Here is a 6,576-nt window from a genome sequence, read left to right on the forward strand (position 1 = left end):
AAATCGTGCGAACCTACTACGACATAGCTTTGTTTTGTGTTTTAATAAAAAATATTTAATAACTTTAATGAATGTGTAATCAATGGTGATGAAGTTTCAATACCACGACGAGTTAATGAAGACGTTTATATCGAAACAAGTAAGTATTATTTTGTCGCTAATGACGTGAAAAGATTTTGGATGCGGTTCTCGCTGATGTACTGTAGTAACCTTGGGGTAACATAATATACGTTATATTATGTTACCCCAAGTTTACTTGTTTTATTAAAATCGGAATGTTTTGGAACCAGGGCTGATGAGGTTTAAAGCTTTTTAAAGGGTTCCAGTGGTATTACATCATCCCTTTACATTTGAAAATAAATAAAGACATATAGACAGACGCAAGATACACAGACATATCAATCGTATAATACCCCTACTTTCGAGGCGAACGGAGTCGCGTGACTTTAAGTTAACAAGCACCAGCTAGTGCCTAATAAAATTAAGCACCACAACGTCGCACTGTCCTTTACGTCATTGGAGGCTAACTACGTGCCACCTCCCAGATTCTAGCCTTACTGCTTCCGTGTACAAGGTACTGTCTACCACGTAATTTCAGACACATCTGATCAGGGTCTACCGCAATTTGGACAATTGTACATATGTATATACTTGACTATGACGACATGGTCCATTATCGCACGAGCCGTAACAAGAATCTCAACCAAGATCTTTTACGGCGGTTCTGTCATGAAATTGAACGCGTTAATCATTTTGCGCAACAAAATGTGTATAAATCAATGATTACAATATAAGTCTTATAAACAAAATTAAAATGACTTAAGCTTAACTTAACTGAAATATTGTAGGTACTTTATGTACAAATAGAAAACTATTTAACGACAAACATTTCATGTTAAAAAAATTTGCTCCAAACGTAGATGAGTGACTTGCAGTTTACAATGAAATTAAATGAAATCAAAAATCAAAATCAAAACCTTTCATAGGTTTCAAATTCCTAAAATATCTGTTGAATAAACAAGAAGTTTCACAGGCGACCCATTAGTGTCATATTCATGTTTGATACCATTACTCTGCAGTACTCTCCGCCATTAAAATATACTTTATTCAAGTAGGCTTTTACAGGCACTTTTGAATCGACATTTTACAAAATCATATTAAGTGAAGCTACCAACGGTTCTGAATGTAGATTCTACCAAGAATAATCAACAATAACTCAGTAAAAACTCTTTTCTAACATTTAAATTACAAAATTATGTTAGTTAAATGCGTAATATGTATAAATTGCCTGAAAGTCAACAATTACTAGCTCCGTAGCTCCACGCTTTTTTATCATCTGTATAATATATAATTGTGTTGAATAATTTGCTTTATACATCAATGTATTTTTAGAAATCATTTGAATGTATGAATCGGCACAGTTAAAAATATCGGCGAAATTTTATTTTAGAAACGGATAACCTTATAATATCAACCCCAAGATGCAGGGATCACAGACGTAACTGAGGAGATATAAAAGACTAATAGTCTTATTAATAAACTAGACCGTAGTCCAGCGGATAGCACAGTAATAACTGCGTTATTCAAATCGACGAATAGACTTGTAAATAATTTTTTTTTTTTTTATGTTAGAGGTGGCAAACGAGCAGGAGGCTCACCTGATGGAAAGTGACTACCTCCGCCCATGGACATCTGCAACACCGGGGGGCTTGCAGGTGCGTTGCCGGCCTTTCAGGAAAGAAGAGTACGCTCTTTTCTTCAAGGTTCCTAAGTCGTATCGGTTCGGAAAAACCGCCGGCGAAAGCTGGTTCCACAGAGTGGTTGTGCGAGGCAGAAAGTGTCTTAAAAATCGCGCTGTTGTGGATTTTCGGACATCTAGGTGGTGCGGGTGATATTTGGAATTTTGACGAGATGTCCGAAGGTGAAATTCAGCAGCCGGGATTAATCCGAACAATTCCTCGGAACATTCCCCGTGATAAATTCTGTAGAAGATGCAGAGCGATCCAACATCTCTACGCAAAGCCAAAGGATCAAGCAGATCGGAGAGGGCTTGATCGTCGATAATTCGAGCCGCTCTACGTTGGATATGGTCAAATCAACAAACTAGGCCTTGGTCCGGTGGTTTTCACTGTCATAGCTGCGGTGTTTATAAAGTAGCCAATGCTAAAAAAATAATAATAAAAATAAGGATCATTGTCCCATAAATAGTCAATCAGTCATAGCTGAGGAAATCTGTAGTAAATGGGTTAAACCCTGGATTATCATGCATTAAATCACCGTTTCACATACCAGTTCAAGTGCACGACCATCAGGCGGCCTAATGCAAACAAAACGTTATTTGTTGCTATATCCACTGTCGCAGAGTGTCGTTTTATCGTAAGATAATACGTATTAATTCCAACCATAGTGGAATAATATTCAATGAAACTCATAGATTACCGCGTAGGAATCATTTAAATGGATTTAACATAATTTATTATATTTTCTACCGTATTAGGTTATAAAGTATGAATATTTATATTATAAATGTATAATCGTATTCTTCTTATAACTAAGACTTATAACTAAATCGAACGTTTTCTTAACTAGCTTATAAACCTTATATACGCTTCACGTATCACGTTTTACTTAAATCTATAACTATACAGTGGATATACTTAACTCTAGCCTACAACAGGCACTCACCCGATAGTCGATTACCTTTTTTTTTTATTTTGTTTAACGAGGAGGAAATGCATTTACGCATGCCGCCCGGTCGGGGGACCGGGACGGGTATGTGGGACTCAACCGGGGCCTAATGCCCCGTGCCAGGGCAGATGCCCTGTCCTACCCACTAAAACCATCCTCGGGTTTCCACCATGCCGCCGAGTGGTGAGGCCACGGGATCGTCAAGGGCATGCAACCGCGACCCCACCAGCGGCAGCCGCCGTAAGGCGGCTGAAAATTTATGGAAAGCGCGCCTAGTGCGCGCCTTCCCCCTCATCCTCCACGTGAGAATGTGGCGAACTCCCCAGAGTCCGCCACTGGAGGCTGGGCGTCAACGAAGCTGACGCCCTGCGGCGGATAAGATGGTAGGCTCCGCCGCTGACCGCCGGTGTAAAACACCTGGGAGGCTCAAGTAGCGAGCCCTCCCACTCCCTCCTAGCCAACGAGGCCACTCACATGGTCCGCCCTGAGCCGATCAGGGACGTACCAGGAGCGGCCCCGCGGCATCCCTCCCGCCAGTCTTAGCCGTGGCCGACGAGCAAGCTCAAGCCGGCCCCGTTGCCCAGGGTACACCACGAGGAGGTGACTGACATGTACCCCATCAAGGATCTTACCGGTGGGGTCGCGGTTGCATGCCCTTGGCAATCCCGTGGCCTCACCACTCGGCGGCATGGTGGAAACCCGAGGATGGTTTTAGTGGGTAAGACAGGGCATTAGCATCAGCGTGCCCTGGCACGGGGCATTAGGCCCCGGTTGAGTCCCACATACCCGTCCCGGTCCCCCGACCGGGCGGCATGCGTAAATGCATTTCCTCCTCGTTAAACAAAAAAAAAAAAAGGTAAGATCCTTGATAACATGAAAATTTTTTTGATAATCAGTCGAGTAGATATAAGATGTATTTTTCGAGTACGCATTTAATTGAAATGGCCCGTTCTAAGTGCCATCGTGACATAGCCATTGCATTTAGGGTTGAAAGGGTGGGGCAGGGTAGGGTTAAGCATTTCCGATGACGGACTACAGAACTGCTTAACGAACAAAAGTACAGACATAAAATTTTGTATACGAATTATTTTTTGATACCACGTTCTAAACTCTGGCATAACAATGATAGTATTCACGTTATTTAGTCAAAATTTCTGGAATTATCGACAGAATATAATCTCGGCGTTGCTGATCGCATAATATTATAAATTATATTACGCCGGGCTTGCACGGTACACAAAATGCAGGGTATTATTTTCGACAGCTTTGTCTTTTTAGGCTCAAAGCTCTTCGGTGTTTTTTTTTTTTCTATCTTGCAGCCTCTTTTCTTTTAAGTACGGTTAAATCACAAGGTATCCTTATTAAAGAACCAAATTGTAGTAAATTAACAGGCGAGCCACTGAAAAATTGAAATTGAATTGATAAATGTCGAAAACTGAAAATTAAATAAATATATCGAGAGTAAAACAAAAATTTTTAAATCAAGCTTTTATTTCATGTTGTCAAAATGAGAAATAAATATTGAAACAATGAATAGCTAACTAACTAAATTTAATAACCGTTAAAGGGTGAATTAAAAAAACAAAACTTTAACAAATCTGTAACTAATTAATAGACCCTATAAACTGATTTTCATATTTATAATATTAGATATGACGAAAATCCATATAAACTTTGATTAATCTGCTTATTTATTTAACCCCCCCAAAATGCAGGGTATTATTTTCGACAGCTTTGTCTTTTTAGGCTCAATGCTCTTCGGTGTTTTTTTTTTTCTTTCTTGCAGCCTCTTTTCTTTTAAGTACGGTTAAATCACAAGGTATCCTTATTAAAGAACCAAATTGTAGTAAATTAACAGGCGAGCCACTGAAAAATTGAAATTGAATTGATAAATGTCGAAAACTGAAAATTAAATAAATATATCGAGAGTAAAACAAAATTTTTTAAATCAAGCTTTTATTTCATGTTGTCAAAATGAGAAATAAATATTGAAACAATGAATAGCTAACTAACTAAATTTAATAACCGTTAAAGGGTGAATTAAAAAAACAAAACTTTAACAAATCTGTAACTAATTAATAGACCCTATAAACTGATTTTCATATTTATAATATTAGATATGACGAAAATCCATATAAACTTTGATTAATCTGCTTATTTATTTAACCCCCCCAAAATGCAGGGTATTATTTTCGACAGCTTTGTCTTTTTAGGCTCAATGCTCTTCGGTGTTTTTTTTTTTCTTTCTTGCAGCCTCTTTTCTTTTAAGTACGGTTAAATCACAAGGTATCCTTATTAAAGAACCAAATTGTAGTAAATTAACAGGCGAGCCACTGAAAAATTGAAATTGAATTGATAAATGTCGAAAACTGAAAATTAAATAAATATATCGAGAGTAAAACAAAATTTTTTAAATCAAGCTTTTATTTCATGTTGTCAAAATGAGAAATAAATATTGAAACAATGAATAGCTAACTAACTAAATTTAATAACCGTTAAAGGGTGAATTAAAAAAACAAAACTTTAACAAATCTGTAACTAATTAATAGACCCTATAAACTGATTTTCATATTTATAATATTAGATATGACGAAAATCCATATAAACTTTGATTAATCTGCTTATTTATTTAACCCCCCCAAAATGCAGGGTATTATTTTCGACAGCTTTGTCTTTTTAGGCTCAATGCTCTTCGGTGTTTTTTTTTTTCTTTCTTGCAGCCTCTTTTCTTTTAAGTACGGTTAAATCACAAGGTATCCTTATTAAAGAACCAAATTGTAGTAAATTAACAGGCGAGCTACTGAAAAATTGAAATTGAATTGATAAATGTCGAAAACTGAAAATTAAATAAATATATCGAGAGTAAAACAAAATTTTTTAAATCAAGCTTTTATTTCATGTTGTCAAAATGAGAAATAAATATTGAAACAATGAATAGCTAACTAACTAAATTTAATAACCGTTAAAGGGTGAATTAAAAAAACAAAACTTTAACAAATCTGTAACTAATTAATAGACCCTATAAACTGATTTTCATATTTATAATATTAGATATGACGAAAATCCATATAAACTTTGATTAATCTGCTTATTTATTTAACCCCCTTAGGAGTTTAATTTTGTATATTCAATAGGAATTCCTGTGCAAAACTTCTATCCGCTAGACCCATTAGTTGAGGCTGTGCATTGTATGTTAGTCAGATTTTGTCAATAGTTTCATAAATGAAAACGGTCATACAAGTGATGGCTGACAAGGCCTTATTTTCCCACTTGACTCAACGCAATAAATAAACAGGTGTTCTTAATACTTCAGATACGGATGACACATCAGAATTACCGTGAATATTGTTTTAATAATCTAAGATTACGAGATAGCGAAAACGATACCTGTGGAGAAAATAGGGCCGCAAGCGTTATTAAAACATTTTCTTTATAATACGAAGTCTCGACTTTTTAACGCTGTGAGGGTTATAAAGCCATTTAATGTTTTTCCATCGTGCTTTTTTCTGTGTATGAATAATGGCTAAAATAATAAAAATTAAAAATGACTTTAGTTGCGAATTAGATTAGAATTAACTGATTACCTATAATGTTATTTGAATTTATATTTTTGGACTCTTTACATTTTTAGTCTTATAAATATGTATATAGCGCAAACAAAGTTCGTATACATAATACATGTTAACACAATTGTTATATTTTGTCGATAATTCCAAAAATTTTGACTAAATAACGTGAATATTCATTGTTATGCCAGAGATTAGAACGTGGTATTAAAATATAATTCGTATACAAAATTTTATGTCTGTACTTTTGATCGTTAAGCAGTTTTGTTAACTTACAACCGTCGATTTTTAATCCTTCAAGAACTAGAATGGCTTTTATACT

Source organism: Vanessa tameamea, chromosome 10 (genome assembly GCF_037043105.1).
Source record: "Vanessa tameamea isolate UH-Manoa-2023 chromosome 10, ilVanTame1 primary haplotype, whole genome shotgun sequence".
Taxonomy (NCBI): Eukaryota; Metazoa; Arthropoda; class Insecta; order Lepidoptera; family Nymphalidae; genus Vanessa; species Vanessa tameamea.